Consider the following 18,781-nt stretch of genomic DNA (forward strand, 5'->3'; position numbering starts at 1 on the left):
TCACTGGGCAGGGAATTCCACAGATTCACAACCCTTTGTGTGAAGAAGTTCCTCCTCAACTCAGTCCTAAATCTGCTTCCCCTTATTTGAAGCCATGCCCCCTCGTTCCACCCGCCAATGGAAACAACTTCCCTGCTTCTATCTTATCTATTCCCTTCACAATCTTATATGTCTCTATCAGATCTCCCCTCATTCTTCTGAATTCCAATGAGTATAGTCCCAGTCTACTCAGTCTCTCCTCATAAACCAACCCTCTCAACTCCGGAATCAACCTAGTGAATCTCCTCTGCACCCCCTCCAGTGCCAGTATATCCTTTCTCAAGTAAGGAGACCAAAACTGTACTCAGTACTCCAGGTGTGACCTCACCAGCACCTTTTACAGCTGCAACATAATCTCGCTGTTTTTAAACTCCATCCGTCTAGCAATAAAGGACAAAATTCTATTTGCCTTCTTAATTACCTGCTGCACCTGCAAACCAACCCTTTGAGATTCCTGCACAAGGACACCCAGGTCCCTCTGCACAGCAGCATGCTGCAATTTTTTACCATTTAAATAATAGTCAATTTTGCTGTTATTCCTACCAAAATGGATGACCTCACATTTACTAACATTGTACCCCATCTGCCAGACCCTCGCCCACTCACTTAAACTATCTATATCCCTTTGCAGACTTTCAGCGTCCTCTGCACACTTTGCTCTGCCACCTATCTTAGTGTCATCTGCAAATTTTGACACACTATACTTGGTCCCCAACTCCAAATCATCTATGTAAATTGTAAACAATTGCAGTCCCAACAATTGATGATGGTTCCATGGTCATCAGTAGATTCTTAATTCCAGATTTTTTTTTATTGAATTCAAATTCCACCATCTGCCTTGGTGGGATTCGAACCCGGGTCCCCAGAACATTAGTTTAGTTTCTGGATTAATAGTCTAACAATAATACCACTAGGACATTGACTCCTCACGTGCAATAATGCTGTTCGATATATGTTCCAAATACTGGGTAATAGTACTAACAATAGAAACACACTGGATGTTTCTCTTAAGTACATTCTACTTTTTAATTTTAGACACTTATCAGACACCTTTATCCAAGCAACTTACACGATGTACCCTATGCTGTACCTCACTTACACATTAGATATATTCCCACACAAGCAATTAAAAGCTGGGGTACACAGGATGAATTTTGCAGACTCTTCCAGGGATATTATTTACCCAGGGATGCAGTTTTCACAGACATCTTCAACCTCTCTTTACAACAATCTGAGGTCCCTATCTGTTTCAAGAAGACGACATCATCTCGGTACCTATGAACAGCCAAGCAGCGTGCCTTAATGACTATCAGCTAGTGGCTCTGACATCCATCATTATGAAGCGCTTCGAAAGGTTAGTCATGGCACGAATCAATTCCAGCTTCCTGGACTACCTGGATCCACTACAGTTTGCCTATCGCCACAACAGGTCCACAGCAGATGCCATCTCCCTGATCCTGCACTCAACCCTGGAACAACTAGATAACAAGGACACCTCTGCCAGACAACCTATTTATTGACTACAACTCAGCCTTCAACATCATTATTCCCACGAAACCCATCTCCAAACTCTGTGGCCTGGGCCTTGGCACCTCCCTCTGTGACTGGATTCTGAACTTCCTAACTCACAGACCACAATCAGTAAGGATAGGCAACAACACCTCCTCCACGATCATCCTCAACACCGGTGCCCGACAAGGCTGTGTTCTCAGCCCCCTACTATACTCCTTATACACCTATGACTATGTGGCCAAATTCCCCTCCAATTTGATTTTCAAGTTTGCTGACGACACCACCGTAGTGGGTCGAATCCCAAACGAGACAGAATGCAAGAATGAGATAGAGAATCTGGTGAACTGGTGCGGCAGCAATAATCTCTCCCTCAATGTCAACAAAACAAAGGAGATTGTCATCGACTTCAGGAAGCGTAAAGGTGAAAATGCCCCTGCCTACATCAACGGGGCTGAAGTAGAAAGGTCGAAAGCTTCAGGTTTTTAGGTGTCAAGATCAGCAACAACCTGTCCTGGTCCCCCCATGCTGACACTAAAGTTAAGAAAGGCCACCAACACCCCTACTTTCTCAGAAGACTAAGGAAATTTGGCATGTCCACTACGACTCTCACAACTTTTACAGATGCACCATAGAAAGCATTCTTTCTGGTTGTATCACAGCTTGGTATGGCTCCTGTAACCCAAGACAGCAAGGAACTACAAAAGATTGTGAATGTAGCCCAATCCATCACGCCAAACAGCCTCCCATCCATTGACTCTGTCTACGCTTCCCGCTGCCTCGGCAAAGCAGCCAGCATAATTAAGGACCCCACGCACCCCGGACATTCTCTCTTCCACCTTCTTCTGTCGGGAAAAAGACACAAAAGTCTGAGGTCACGTACCAACCGACTCAATAACAGCTTCTTCCCTGCTGCTGTCAGACTTTTGAATGGACTTACCTTGCATTAAGTTGACCTTTCTCCATACCTTAGCTATGATTGTAACACTACATTCTGCACTTTCTCATTTCCTTCTCTATGAACAGTATGTTTTGTCTGTATAGTGCGCAAGAAACAATACTGTTCACCGTATGTTAATGCTGCATGTGACAATAATAAATCAAGTCAAATCAAATCGAGTATTCATGGGAAAAAGGGTGAGTTATCCAAAAATAAATTGACTGTTCCCAGTAAGTGACCTGGGACAAGATGACATAAATATAGCATTAAAAGTAAGACAGGGAGAGCACAAGGGCACTATTTTACACAAAAGCATTGTGCCAGATTTGGTGACTGAAGCAGAGATCTTATGTTAACAATTAATAAGTGGTTAGTTAGGTGATTAAAGGAAAGGGATATAAATGAACGGGGAACAGATGAGATACAAGCATTGGGATTTCTGCTTGTATGAGGGATAAATACCAACATGGACTGGTTGGGTTGAACATTCTTTTTCACTGCTGTAACTTCGATGTAATTCTTAAATCCTCTGAGGGCTTAGATTACTCTGGGTGGATGATTGACCTGCCTGGGACGGATCTGTCGCTTTCCCTGTTGTGTCCCAGATGCATCCTGATCCTGTAGAATATGGATTCAAAGGTTGTAAGAAATATCAAAACTGACTGTAAAGCGTTTTATAGGTACTTTGTAAGGAATAAATAAACACAACTAAACATGGGTTTCTTGGAGTCAGAAACAGGAATTCTACCACCTCACCCGCCACAGAATTGGAGTGGGCGAGGGACGGACAAAGGAAATGTCCATTGACCTGGGGCTGGAATTTCTGGTCTTGCTTGAGCAATGCCTTAAAATCCAGCCCAGAGACAAAGACATTTTAATGAGGAAAATGGAAATAGCAGTGATGTTAATTTCCTATCTGTCTTCACAGTAGAAGACAAAAAAACTCATACTAGAAATTGTGTCTAGTGAGTGTGAGAAACTTGAGCTGAAAGCTGACAAATTCCCTAGACCCAGAATCATAAAATTGTTATGGTGCAGAAGGAGGCCATTTGGCCCATCGTGTCTGTGCATACGCTCCAAAAGAACATCATGACTTAATGCCACCCCTGGGCCTTTTCTCCGTGCCCCTGCACATTGTTTCTGTTCAAACAATCATCTAATTCCCTCTTGAATGCCTGGTTGGTCTTCATCCTAGGGATTTAAAAGAGAGGGCTACAGAAATAGTAGATGCATTGGTTTTGTTCTTCTAGAATTCCTTAGATTCTAAGAATTGTAAGTTGGCAGAGTTAACGCTATTGTTCAAGGAAGGAGGGAATGAGAAAGTAGTGAACTAGAAGCCAGTTAGCCTGACATCAATGTACCTATCATGGAAATTGAACAGACTTGGAACTGATTTCTCTAGAAAAGAGTTGTGCCCTTTTTAAAATAAAGGTAAGGTTCGCTTCTCGGCCTTTTGGCTAAGGTCAAACGTCAGATCAAGCCCAAGATGGGGTGCAATGCCTCATCTTGTCAGCTTGGGTCTTGTTTGTTGCTCTCGAGGGGACCTTGAATTGGATTCAATTGGATTTTGAATTTGGTTTTTGGAACAAGCAAGGAATGGATATGGGTTTGCCTGGTCCATTCTGAGCATTGGCATTGTAACTTTAAGGATGGAGTAAAACAATTCTTTTAAAAAGATAAGGTGTATAATATTATGAAAGGGTTTGATAGGGTCGATGTAAAGAAGACGTTTCCACTTGTGGGTGAAACCAGAACGAGGAGCCATAAATAGAAGATGGTCACAAATATATCCAGTGGAGAATTCAGGAGAAACCTCTTTTACCAGTGAGTAGTTAGACTGTGAAACTCACTACCACAAAGAGATGCAGAGCACAGATGCACTTAGAGGGAATCTGGATGAAACATATGAGAATGACATGAAGAAGAGGGTATGTTAATGGGGTTAGATAAAAAAAGAGAGTTGGCTGATGTGGATTACAAACAACAGTATGGACTACTCTGGCCAAATAGTCTGTTTCTGTGCTGCAAATTTCTGATTCTATGTGTGTTAAATCATGTGCCTATCTTGCTGATGCCTCCATTTCACATGGAATGTAATGCACATTCCCCTTTGGAAATGTTGGATCTGTCACTTTATATATTGGAGCACTGCAAACTGTCTGATTTTGCAGATGACCCTTGCAGTGGTTTTGGAAGAATCAAATTGCATAAAAGCTAAAAGTGTTGTGGCAGGCTTTACTACTATTGGAACAGTGGGAAATATAACTCTAACTGGCAGGATCCCAGAATAGTAATTGGTGCAGGAATAATGCCTTGGGTGTCATTGCAGCCAAATTTGATATCTCCTCATGAACTCATCTTTGTCATCTCAATGATCCAATGTTACAGGAACACCCAAAGCAATTCCCATTCTCAGCACTATGCTGTAAGCTGAACTGCAAAATAAACCAACAATACAGCAGTGAAGTATAGTTACTAACAATCCAAACATTCAAAAATGGTGCACTACACAGCAACAAGAGTAAAAGGAAAAATACAACCAAATATCAAAGGTCAGTGAAGAGAAAAGCACTGGAGTAAACCTTTGCAGTAGTAACCTAACTTTAAGAATCCAACATCGGTTTACCTGATTAAGCTATGCCAGTATACGCTTCAGGGTGGCACAGTGGTAATAGCTGCTGCCTCACAGCTATAGGGACCCAGGTTTGATTCCTGGCTTAGGTCACTGTCTGTGTGGAATTTGCACATTCTCCCCGTGTCTGCATGGGCTTCCTCTGGGTACTCCGGTTTCCTCCCACAGTCTGAAAGACGTGCTGGTTAGGTGCATTGGCCGTGCTAAATTCTTCCTCCGTGTACCCGAACAGGCGCTGGGGTGTGGCAACTAGGGGATTTTCACAGTAACTTCATTGCAGTGTTAATGTAAGCCTACTTGTGACACTGATAAATAAACTTTAACTTTACTTTAGGTAATGTAAGAACTGGGTGAGACCTTGGCAAAAGAATGTGAAATTTGTCATGGGACCTTATTTGTCTGTGTAGGCCACCCAACTCCTCCATTTACCGTCATGTTTTGGAGCAAAATAAGTAATGACAGCTGTAACATTGGATCTAGCCATTACTTCCACCACATGCTCTGACTGCACTGCCAGCGGGTTGTGTCACTGCTGCCTTCAAATTCTTTAGCCTGGTTCTGGGAATATTTCTAACATTAGTCCATCATTTTGCACAAAGCAAGCACGTCAAGTTTGCTGAAGCTGTCAGCCACATTTATCATCGAATCATAGAATCCCTACAGTGCAGAAGGCGGCCATTCGGCCTATCGAGTCTGCACCAACTCTCTGACAGAGTATCTTACCCAGGCTCTATCCCAGTAACCCCACATATTTACCCCACTAATACCCCTAACCTACACCTCTTGGGACACTAAGGGGCAATTTAGCATGGCCAGACCACCTAACCTGCACATCTTTGGATTGTGGAAGGAAACCAGAGCACTTGGAACCACTGACAGTCCAAAAATGTATGGGTTAGGTGCATTGGCCATGCTAAAATTGTCCCTTAGTGTCCCGGGATGCGTAGGTTAGAGGGATTAGCGGAATAAATGTGTGGGGTTGGGGGATAGGGCCTGGGTGGGATTGTTGTTGGTGCAGATGCAATGGGCCGAATGGCCTCCTTCTGCACTGTAGAATTCTATGATTCTATGACACGGGAAGAACGTGCAAACTCCACACAGTCACCCAAGGCCGGAATTGAGCTTGGATCCCTGGCTTTGTGAGGCAGCAGTGTTAACCATCGTGCCACCCTTTGCTTCCCTGAGATCATTCATCACAGCGTGACACACCACCGTGCTTTGAATATATAACAGCATTTCCTCCAAACTCTAGGCTTGCAGCACATGCCTAATATACATTCAAATTTTTGCATTACCATTAACTATCTCCAACAGGAAAGCATACTAATTGTCTAATTTTCAGCTTATTTCAGCTCACATAAGTTAAGACTTTCTTGTGTGGCAGCTACCATGATCCCTTCATTTTGTGGCAGGCTAGCCCACATCTCATTGCCTCCTTGTTGGCAGGAGGGTATGAACTGCCCAGATGCAGCACTCCTCCAGGATCCACTCCAGCAGCCAAGATAGCGAGGGCAGCACATGTCAGAAGGTTCCTTGCTGGGGAGACTTCTTGTACAGATCATTCTAGTATTGGCATATACTCCAGTTGAATGTAGCACATATTCATCATGGTGAATATAGGGTAATGGACTCCTCCAAATAAGCCACCATCTCTAACACATTTGGAGCACTGGTTGGAATCCTCCCACGGCCCTGCTGGCGGGTTCAATGGCAGACGGTGGAGGGAGAATTTGGTGGGAGTCCAAGAATCAGTTTTATAATGGAGTGAATTTTCCGCGGGATCTTCCACTGGTGCCCATCATGGTGGATCGGAAACCCACTGCAGGCCGGTGTGAAACGTATTTGCATCTGGCTAATAGGTTGGAGATGGAAGTCCAACTGGAATCTTCCACCCACATCCCATTCTCTGCGAAAAAGCTCCAGTCCAGAACACATCTGGAACAGCATGGTCTGGTGAGCAGAAGTTGGGACTCACCTGAATAATGCCTGTGACTGCCTCCAGAGTTCAAGATGGTGGCCCCCAGCAACCCTGAAACACCACAACAATGGGTGAGGGAAGCATCTACAGGTGGATTTTCCAGATTCAGTGTTATCCAGGAGTCCATCTTCCAGCCTCGGAATGTTCCCGGAGATCCATCTTCTTTCTTCAATGGTGGTACAGCGATGTTCGGCAGTTGAATATGGCACCCAGATGTGATGGTGGGACTCACGCCATAATGCTGTCCCAGAATATGGCAATAAACCCTGGCTGCATAATTAATGAGGTCAGTGCCTGAAAGATATGACTGAACAATAGAGTTTCAGATATGTTCTCGCTACTGATCGCTTTTGGATGCAAACACAATAACAGTGTGTGAAAGAAAGGATCCGTTCTCATCTTACAATGTTGGCAGAATGCTTCAGTGTTTATTTTGAAAATATAGCACGGCTAAGTGCAATTGGGTTGGGGATTCATTTTCAACATTTGCTGTGGCACCTGAGTGGAAAAGTACTGTCTGAGGCCAAGCCAGACCATTCACAATCTTGTCGCCCTTTTTGACCCTGAGTGGAGCCTCCGACTGCACATCCCCTCCGATAACAAGGCTAACTCTATAACCATCGCTCATTCTCTGCCCAAACCCTCATCCATGCCTATGTCACCTCTGACTTTGACTAGCCCAATCTTCTTATTGATTTCCACTTTCTGTAAACTTGAGCTTATTCCAAACTCTGCTGCCATTCGCTCTCTGTCTTATTTTCCTCTCATACCTGTGTTCCTTCACCTCCATTGACACCTGGTCCAGCAGCAGCTCAATATTCAAATTCTTATCCTTCTTTTCAAATAGCTTTGGTTAAACATGGTTTCCCTTTCGCAAAACCAGTCCAACTCTTCCCAGTTACCTTGAGTATTTCTAAGTGCCCAGCTATAACCTCCTTCATGATTGATTCTAACTTGGCTTTGCGCTTTTCTCCCATGAGGTGGGGGATAGGGGGAGGGGAGGTAACGATGGTATGGAAAAGTTAGGATAGGACAGGCTTGATGGAGAAGCTGACCTTCACTTGTCCTATCAAGTAGGTTTGTATGTATGTCATAATAGTGGCAGTATATGTGTAAATAGAGGTTATGGAGTTTCTGTTTGGAAGCAGGAAGATTTTTGGCGGAACCTCTTTTCAGGAAATGAAATGGGTGAGTTGAACTGATGATCTACAGAAAGGTTGGACTCACAAGTCTCTTATAAATTAGAGGTTCAAACCTAGGCCCATATCCATTATGGTAAATTTGTCAAATTTTCAGCCCAGTTTCAACAGGGAATGAGCTAAGGTTGTGAAGGTGGTCATGGACAGCCTTTTTGTTGGAGAGGATGTGTGTCGGAAATTCGAGTCAGGGTCAAATAGGATGGCAAGATTTGAATGTTTTAGATTGTACTGAATCTCTCTCAACTTGGATAGAAACCTTTCTTATTTATTGTATTTAGGCTGGCATCATTTAACATATTTTTCAGAAATGGATCAGGGAAACCTGCCTGTCGTGGGGAAGGTGTTAGAATTGATCATTAAGGAAGTTATAGCTGGGCACTCAGAAAAACTCAAGGTAACTGGGAGGAGTCCGAATGGTTTTGTGAAAGAGAAATCATGTTCAACCAATTTATTGGAGTTCTTTGTAGGAGTTACATGCTCTATGGATCAAGGGGCACCCACAGACGTGCTGTATTTGGATTTCCAGAAGACATTTGATAAGGTACCACATCAAAGGTTATTGTGGAAAATAAAAGCTCATAGTATAGGGGGTAGCATATTAGCGTGGATAGAAGAGTGGCTGGCTGGCAGAAAGCAGAGAGTATGCATAAATGGGTCTTTTTCTGATTGGCAGAATGTGACAAGTGGAGTTCCACAGGGGTCTTGACTTTTCACAATTTATAACAATGACTTAGATGAGGCACAGTAGCTAAATGTGCAGGTGACACAAAGATAGGAGAGAAGATATGTTGTGAAGACGTAAGGAGGTTGCAGACAGATCTAGGAAGTTTGAGTGAGCGGGCAGAAATCTAGTAGTTGGAGGATAATGTGGGAAAATGTGAAGTTGTTTACTTTGGCAGGAAGAATAAAAAACAGAATATTATTTAAACAGAGATCTAGGTGTTTTTTTGTGCATGACTCACAAAAGGTTAGTACACAGGTACAACAAGCAGTTAAGCAGGCTAATGGAATGCTCTTCTTTATTGCATGAGGAATTGAGGGGGCGCCACGGTGGCACAGTGGTTAGCACTGCTACCTCATAGTACCAGGGACCCAGGTTCGATTCCCAGCTTGCGTCACTGTCTGTGCAGAGCCTGCACATTCTCCCCGTGTCTGTGTGGGTTTCCTCCGGGTGCTCCGGTTTCCTCCCACACTCAAAAGATGTGCAAGTTAGGTTGATTGGCTATGGTAAATTATCCCTTAGTGTCAGGGAATTGGTAGGGTAAATATGTGGGGTTACAGGGATAGGGCCTGGGTGGGATTGTTGTCAGTGCAGGCTTGATGGGCTGAATTGCCTTCTTCCGCACTGTAGGGATTCTATGAAAGTAGGATATTATGTTTCATTTATACAGACGTTGGTGAGACCACATATATGTGCAGTTTTGGTCTCTTTATTTAGGGAAGGATGTAAATGCATTGGAAGAAGTTCAGAGGAGGTCAACCAGACTAATACCTGGAATGAGTAGGTTGTCTTATGAGGAAATGTTGGACAGACTGGGCTTGTTTCACTGGAGCTTAAAAGAGTGGGGGGTGACTTGATTGAAGAATACAAGACCCTGAATAAAAATAAGAATTCGGGCGGCACGGTAGCACAGTAGTTAGCACTGCTGCTTCACAGCTCCAGGGACCTGGGTTTGATTCCTGGCTTGGGTCACTGTCTGTGCGGAGTTTGCACATTCTCCTCGTGTCTGCGTGGGTTTCCTCCGGGTGCTCCGGTTTCCTCCCACAGTCCAAAGATGTGCGGGTTAGGTTGATTGGCTCTGCTAAAATTGCCCCTTAGTGTCCTGAGATGCGTAGGTTAGAGGGATTAGTGGGTAAATGTATAGGATATGGGAGTAGGGCCCGGGTGGGATTGTGGTCGGTGCAGACTCGATGGGCCGAATGGCCTGTTTCTGCCCTGTAGGGTTTCTATGATTCTATGAATGTTATTGACAAGTTGCTCATGGAAACAAAGTTTCCTCTTGTGGGTGAGTCCAGAATGAGGGACACTGTTTTAAAATTAGGGGCCATTCTTTTAGGGCAGAGATGAGAAAAACTTTTTTTCTCTCAGAGGCTTGTGCAACTTGGAACTCTCTGCCCCAGAAGGTGATGGAAATGGAGTTGCTGAATATTTTTTAGGTTGTGATAGATAGGTTCTTCTCAGGCAAGGGAATCAAAGGTTATTGGGGCCAGCTGAGAATGTAGAATTTGAAACATTAATCAGCTATGATCTTATTGAACGAGCAGTCTTGAGGGGCCGAATGGCCTACTTCTGCTCCTATTTTATTTATTCATATATTCGTATGAACGAAACAGGTTGACTCTGTGCTGGGTTGTAATAAAATCCTGTTACTGCTTTCTAGTTATCCTTCTGGCACTTAGAATATATTTGCTTGCCAATTGTGCAGGTTCAACTCCCGTGTTGGCTGAGGTTATTCTTGAAGACCTGGGACTGTGGCGACTTTCCTTACTTTGCTTTATTTGCTTGACAAAGGTATACATTTTTACCTAGACATATTTATTCAGCTTAGATCTCAAGGTCAAAGAACAGATAAATGTTCAGATCCTAAGGAGAAGGTAAATTTAAGACAAACGCATTATTGTCACGAGAAAGTATGCAGCCAAATAAGATCAGTGTTATGGAAATAGGATTAATACCAATATACACTCAGCCCAGTCTTCACACATCAATTATGATTGTGTTGAGCAAATGACAGTTATACTGATGCCTATTATTATTTTTTTCCTGACTTGCTCCCCCCCTGTGTTGCTATCTCTCTAATTTGCTCAGGAGCCTTCCTTTATCTGTGTGCCTGGATGGTTGGTGTTGGATGAGTGTTCAACTATAATAACGCATGGTGGCACAGTGGTTAGCACTGCTGCCCCACAGCACCGGGGACCAGGTTCAATTCTGGCCTTGGGTGACTTTCTGTGTGGAGTTCGCACGTTCTCCTCATGTCTGCGTGGGTTTCCTCCCACAGTCCAAAGATGTGCACGTTAGGTGGATTGGCCTTGAAAAATGGCCCCTTAGTGTCCCAAGATGTATAGGTTAGCGGGGTAAATGCGTGGGGATAGGGTGGGGGTAGGCCTGGGAATGATGCCTCTGTCAGTGAGTTGATACAGACTTGATGGGCTGAATGGCTTCTTTCTGCACTGTAAGAGTTCTATGAACCGCCAGTGGTTCTGTTTTCATTTGACATCTACAGTTCATAATCATAGATAGAATCATAGAATCATAGAAACCCTACAGTGCAGAAGGAGGCCATTCGGCCCATCGAGTCTGCACCGACCACACTCCCACCCAGGCCCTACCCCCACATATTTTACCCGCTAATCCCTCTAACCTACGCATCCCAGGACTCTAAGGGGCATTTTTTTTTTTTAACCTGGCCAATCAACCTAACCCGCACATCTTTGGACTGTGGGAGGAAACCGGAGCACCCGGAGGAAACCCACGCAGACACGAGGAGAATGTGCAAACTCCACACAGACAGTGACCCGAGCCGGGAATCGAACCCGGGACCCTGGAGCTGTGAAGCAGCAGTGCTAACCACTGTGCTACCGTGCCGCACGAATGGTTAAGTGAATTTGAAGAAACATCTCTTGCATAATCTGAAGTATTCATGTACATTGTACTCTGATGAATGAAGTTAGAACTTGAACAATATTGCAGATGCATTGTGTCAATGGGGACCTACGCATATTTTAAAACCAGGGATGTACTGCTTGTACTGTTTAAATAGATGGAAAATATGAAATGCGATGTTGTGTTAAGATCAACATTTCACAAAAGATATGTCAGGAAGTAGAGAGGATATCCTAATGTGTTTTTAATATAAATATAGACCATAAATCAGATGTCACTAATAATGTGAAGAAGCTATTCTAACAAGGATTTTAACTAAACCTGCTATTCATAATGAGACAAAAAGAGAGCATGGATTTTGGTAATTGAACTCACATCCTTAACACATTCAAAAAAAAAATCAATGATGGAATTAATTTAGTTTCAATTAAGTCAGTGAGATACCATCAGCTGTCTATCAAATAAATCAGGCAATGGCTACCTTCATTAAGTAAGAGTTTAACCACCATCTCTTGATAGTCAGTCCAAATTTGTGTGGGTTAGGTTGATTGGCCATGCTAAATTATCCCGAGTTTCAGGAGGATTAGCAGGGTAAATGTGCGGGGTTACAGGAATAGGGTCTGGGTGGGATTGTGGGTGGTACAGACTCAATGGACCGAATGGCCTCCTTCTGTACTGTAGGGATTCTCTGACATTACTATCATCAAATCCACACCATCCACACCTGGGGTAGTCGTTGACCAAAAGCGTAACTGAAACAGCAATATAAATGCTGTGGCTACAAGTGCAGCCCACTTGTTATGCACCCTTTCCACCACCTTAAACATTTCAGCTGACCACCACTAAGTATCGGGGGAAGTGAGGCCTCCGAGGTGGAGGGGGGTGGAGGTGTGTGGGGGAGGGGTAGTTGGGTCTCGCAGGGGAGTGTGCTTGGAGGTGGTCGGGCCTTGGGTGGGTGTGGAAGTGGGGGTGTTGGGCCTTGGGGTGGAGTGAGGTTGGGGTCAGACCACGTTGGGAGAAGGAGGCAGGTCAGGTGGGAGTTGGGTTGGGGGAGCATTGGTTGGATTGAATGGTGGAGTTGGGGGGGGGGGGTGTTGGTGGGGTTTCCGAGGTGGCTGGTACCACCGAAACATCAGACAATACAAGACTCACGAAGCCAGTGTCTCAGTTTAAAGACATTACTTTTACTTAACCAGCAGCTGATTGGAGAAATCATCAAAGGGTCAGGGCAGTTCTGAGGTAGAGCAGCAAGACCTCGCCAATGAAATCTGACATATACAATTCAAAACAGATCAATTATAGGTTTTCTTATCAATAACTCCTGCGTTTCATTAGCTTTAAATCAATCATCTTCAATATACATAAATTAACAATAATACCTGTCATATACCTTAGTCAATTGCATCTTACTCTCTGGCATAATGGCATTTTATTAGTCCGTAGAATCTGGAAGCTAACTCCTGTCTTGGCTGACCCCACTTTCCGTGTTGCCTAGTAACCTCAGACACTAGCCCAAAGTTCAAATGAATGTTCTCATGAGTTCCCCTATAGGTCAATGCCAAACCAGATGAACACATGACTCCATGTCTGGGCATGCATCCATGGACAGTGAATAAACCCTATTTATGAAATATGATTAAGTGTTCTAAATGTTCTCTCCATCCGAAACTCCACTGATAAAATATTCTCAAGGCTTAAACATTTTCTTAGAATATGGCTTTGCCCTAATGCCCTTTACCATGATGCCTTGCAGCAAATTGCCTTTGGCTAAAGTGAACAATGATTCTTTAAAAAAAATACATCAATCCATTCAAAATATCAGCATATGCGTTTTAAAATCATAATCACTTGTTTAAACCTCCTACTGCATCTCACGTGTGTGTAAACTGCTTTCTTGTTAGCTCATAAGCCTATTTTAAAGATCATTTAACTTAATGCTGGTAGTGCCGTAATGTCTAATGGTTTGAAAATCTTACTAACCGATTAGGATTCCTCCCTTATAGGGGCATTTGAGTTGCTTTGGGCCTCAAGTCAGGTCCAGTCAGTCCTGGGGTGGGGGTAAATACCATGCAGGTGGTGGGAATCCAGTTGGGATGGTCAGGATGTGGGGGTGCCACATGAGGGCAAGTAGTTAGGATGTGGGCAGAGTGCCCTGAAGGGTCGGGGGTGTGGGGGGAATCCTGTGGGGTTTCAGACTGGCCTCTGTACAATAGTTACCCAGAGGATAGAAGAGGTTTTAATTCTTCCAACTTCTTCTATGTAACTATTGATGTAACCCTGGTGGAGACATCCAAAGTTTGTGTTTTAAATCGCATTTTCAGATGGTTCCCAATGCAAGGCAATTGCCCAGTGGAAGTTTGCACTTCTGGGCAACTGCTGTGCCAAATCTTACCTGTGAAATTCCGTGAGGGATTCCTCAGCACATCTTTGGGGTATCCCCGAATCTGACATTGGGGGAGCGTGGAGGTTACGGTCCATAACCTTTCCTTCATTTTCACTGTCAAAGTCCTGCAATTCCCGGTCAAACAACACTGTGGGAGTGCCGACACCATGTGGAGTGCAGTGTTTGAAGAAGGCAGCACACCATCACCTTCGCAAGGGCAACTCGTGATAAGCAGTACTGACTTTGTCAGTGACGTCCACATTGATTGTATGAACTGAAAAAAATTGTAAACACATAACAAATTTTGTACAAAGGTAGCAGACAGACTCCACCTAGTGGCCCTTGTATATGGGAGTGAAAACGTGGCCCCACATTTCATAACATCATTTAAATGTTCCATTTGTAATTTGGCAAAGAAATAGTATCCTTATCATGCACTATCCACGGCATCATCTCTGCCTCATTCGTAGTTAGAAGAAATATGAAGGCGGCAAGGTGGCACAGTGATTAGCACTGCTGCCTCACAGCGCCAGGGACCAGGGTTCAATTCCTGGCTTGGGTCACTGTCTGTGCGGAGTCTGTATGTTCTTCCCGTGTTTGCGTTTCCCGTGTTTGGGTTTCCTCCGGGTGCTGTGATTTCCTCCTACAGTCCAGAAGAAGTGCTACTTAGGTGCATTGGTCATGCTAAACTCTCCCTCAGTGTACCTGAACAGGTGCCGGAGTATGGCGACAAGGGGATTTTCACAGTAACTTCATTGCAGTGTTAATGTAAGCCTACTTGTGACAATAATAAAATTAACATAAATGAGATGGATGTTTGAATTGTCAAATCCTCAGCACAAATAAATTTGGACATATTTTCATTCGTAAAACTCAAACCGACAGAAAAGAACTTAAACTGATGTAGGCACAAGATAAATTATGTTTATGGAAAATCCAATTAACTCAAATCCAGCATGGCAACAGAAAACAGGGCTGTGATGCAACTACAAAAAGGATGGTGGTGAATTGGAATAAATAATTCACAAGGCAGTTTATTAATCTTCCGTTCCAATTATTTAATGGCTAGCGATGAAGTAAATCTTAACAAAATCCAAATATATAATGAAAATGAACATGGACCTAATTGTGTAAATATTACAAAGGTAGCACGGTGGCACAGTGGTTAGCACTGCTGCCTCACAACACCAGGGACCCGGCTTCAATTCTGGCCTTGGCTGACTGTCTGTGTGGAGTTTGGACATTCTCCCTGTGTCTGCGTGGGTTTCCTCCGGGTGCTCCGGTTTCCTCCCACAGTCCGAAGATCTGAGGAATAGGTTGATTGGCCATGCTAAATTGCCCCTTAGTGTCGGGGGAATCGGAACGGGAAAATTCACCCCTGGATGTAAATCTGGGACAGCAACTCTAGATATTATTTAATGCTCTCAGACAAAACAGGGAATGTTAGGATTGGATAAATGATCCAGAGTTTATCAGGTCACAGCTGGTGAGCTGCCTTGAGGAAACTGGTTTCAACAGGTAGCTGGCCAACCGACTGACTGAATGTAAGCATAGTAAGAAGTAGTAGAGATGTGGAGGAAGAAATTGCAAAGCAGATTATGGATAGGTGTGGAGGTCACAGGGTAGTTGTCAGGGTGACTTTAACTTTCCAAATATTGATTGGAACTTTTATAGGTCGAATAGTTCGGATGGGGCAGTTTTTGTACAGTGTGTGCAGGAGGGTTTCCTGACACAATATGTGGATAGGCCGACAAGAGGTGGGGCCACATTGGATTTAGTACTGGGAAATGAACCGGGCCAAGTGTTGGATTTGGTTGTGGGAGAGCACTTTGGAGATAGCGACCACAATTCGGTGTCTTTCGTTATTGCAATGGAGAGGGATAGGGCCGTACGGCAGGGCAAGGTTTATAATTGGGGGAGGGGTAATTATGATGCGATTAGGCAAGAATTAGGGAGCATAAGATGGGAACAGAAACTGTCAGGGAAAGGCACTAATGAAAAGTGGAGCTTGTTCAAGGAACAAATACTGCGTGTCCTTGATAGGTATGTCCCTGTCAGGCAGGGAGGAAATGGCCGAGTGAGGGAACCATGGTTCACAAAAGAGGTTGAATGTCTTGTCAAGAGGAAGAAGGAAGCGTATGTAAGGATGAGAAAACAAGGTTCAGCTGGGTCCATTGAGGATTACAAGTTAGCAAGGAATGAGCTGAAAAAGGGGCTTAGGAGCTAGGAGGGGGCATGAGAGGTCCTTGGTGGGTCAGATCAAGGAAAACCCCAAGGCCTTTTACTCTTATGTGAGGAATAAAAGAATGACCAGGGTGAGGTTAGGGCCGGTCAAGGACAGGAGTGGGAACTTGTGCATAGAGTCAGAAGAGATAGGAGAGGTGATGAATGCTTTTCTTCAGTGTTCACCAAGGAGAGGGGCCATGTTTTTGAGGATGAGAGTGTGATACAGGCTGATAGGCTGGAGGAGGCAGATGTTCTGAGGGAAGATGTATTAGCAATTTTGAAAAACCTGAAGGTCAATAAGTCCCCTGGGCCAGATGAGATATATCCTAGGATTCTTTGGGAGGCAAGGGATGAGATTGCAGAGCCTTTGGCTTTGATCTTTAGGTCCTCACTGTCCACGAGGATAGTGCCAGAGGACTGGAGAGTGGCGAATGTTGTTCCTCTGTTCAAGAAAGGAAATAGGAATGACCCTGGTAATTATAGACCGGTTAGTCTTACTTCGGTGGTCGGTAAGTTAATGGAAAAGGTCCTGAGGGATAGGATTTATGACCATTTAGAAAGATGCAGCTTAATCCAGGATAGTCAACACGGATTCGTGAAGGGTAAGTCTTGCCTCACAAATTTGAGTGAATTTTTTGAGGAGGTAACTAAGTGTGTCGATGAAGGTAGAGCAGTTGATGTCATATACATGGATTTTAGTCAGGCGTTTGATAAGGTCCCCCATGGTCGGCTCATGAAGAAAGTAAGGAGGTGTGGGACAGAGGGAAATTTGGCCGATTGGATAAGTAACTGGCTATCTCATAGAAGACAGAGGGTGGTGATGGATGGAAAATTTTCTGACTGGAGACCAGTTACCAGTGGTGTACCACAAGGATCAGTGCTGGGTCCACTGCTATTTGTGATTTTTATCAATGACTTGGAGAAGGGGGCTGAAGGGTGGGTCAGTAAATTTGCTGATGACACCAAGATTGGTGGAGTAGTGCATGAGGTGGAGGGCTGTTATAGGCTGCAAAGAGACATTGATAGGATGCAGAGCTGGGCCAAAAAATGGCAGATGGAGTTTAACCCTGATAAGTGCGAGGTGATTCATTTTGGTAGGACAAATTTGAGTGCGGATTACAGGGTCAAAGGTAGGGTTCGGAGGAATGTGGAGGAACAGAGAGATTTTGGGGTTCATATCCACAGATCTCTGAAGGTTGCCACTCAAGTGGATAGAGACGTGAAGGCCTATAGTGTGTTAGCGTTTATTAACAGGGGGTTTGAGTTTAAGAGCCGTGGGCTTATGTTGCAACTGTACAGGACCTTGGTGAGACCACATTTGGAATATTGTGTGCAGTTCTGGTCACCTCACTATAAGAAGGATGTGGAAGCACTGGAAAGAACGCAAAGGAGATTTACCAGGATGCTGCCTGGTTTGGAGGGTAGGTCTTATGAGGAAAGGTTGAGCGAGCTAGGGCTTTTCTCTTTAGAGCGGAGGCGGTTGAGAGGCGACTTAATAGAGGTTTATAGAGGGATGGAATGCATCCCAGGGTACTGAAAGAAATGGCTGAGGTAATAGCAGATGCGTTAGTAGTAATTTATCAAAATTCGCTGGACTCTGGGGTAGTGCCGGCTGACTGGAAAACAGCTACTGTTACGCCGCTGTTTAAAAAAGGAAGTAGACAAAAGGCGGGTAACTACAGGCCGGTTAGCTTAACGTCCGTAGTTGGGAAGATGCTAGAGTCCATTATTAAAGAGGAAATAACAGAGCACCTGAATAAGAATGGTTCGATCAAGCAGACGCAGCATGGATTCATGAAGGGAAAGTCGTGTTTGACGAATCTACTGGACTTTTATGAAGATGTCACTAGTGCGGTTGACAGAGGGGAACCGGTGGATGTGGTGTTTTTAGATTTCCAGAAGGCGTTCGATAAGGTGCCTCACAAAAGGTTGCTGCAGAAGATTGGGGTACACGGAGTTAGGGGTAAGGTGTTGGCGTGGATTGGGGATTGGCTATCTAACAGGAAGCAGAGAGTTGGGATAAATGGGTGCTTTTCTGGTTGGCAGTTGGTGACCAGTGGCGTGCCGCAGGGATCGGTGCTGGGGCCTCAATTGTTTACCATTTACATAGATGATCTGGAGGAGGGGACTGAATGTAGGGTATTCAAGTTTGCTGATGACACGAAGGTGAGTGGGAAAGCGAATTGCGTGGAGGACGCGGAAAGTCTGCAGAGAGATTTGGATAGGCTGAGCGAGTGGGCGAGGATCTGGCAGATGGAATATAACGTTAGC

The 18,781-nt window shown here is 44.3% G+C and overlaps 1 long non-coding RNA gene across 1 annotated transcript; it reads right to left on the reverse strand.

Annotated features, from left to right (window-relative positions):
* Positions 1-1,165: 1,165 nt before the first annotated feature.
* LOC144495924 (uncharacterized) lies at positions 1,166-14,437 on the reverse strand. Its single transcript, XR_013498357.1, has 3 exons — positions 14,294-14,437; positions 2,955-3,106; positions 1,166-1,314 (listed from the first exon to the last, which is right to left on the reverse strand). It is a non-coding gene; the product is annotated as an uncharacterized LOC144495924 (long non-coding RNA).
* Positions 14,438-18,781: the final 4,344 nt, after the last annotated feature.

This window comes from Mustelus asterias, chromosome 7, assembly GCF_964213995.1.
Source record: "Mustelus asterias chromosome 7, sMusAst1.hap1.1, whole genome shotgun sequence".
NCBI classification, from domain to species: Eukaryota; Metazoa; Chordata; class Chondrichthyes; order Carcharhiniformes; family Triakidae; genus Mustelus; species Mustelus asterias.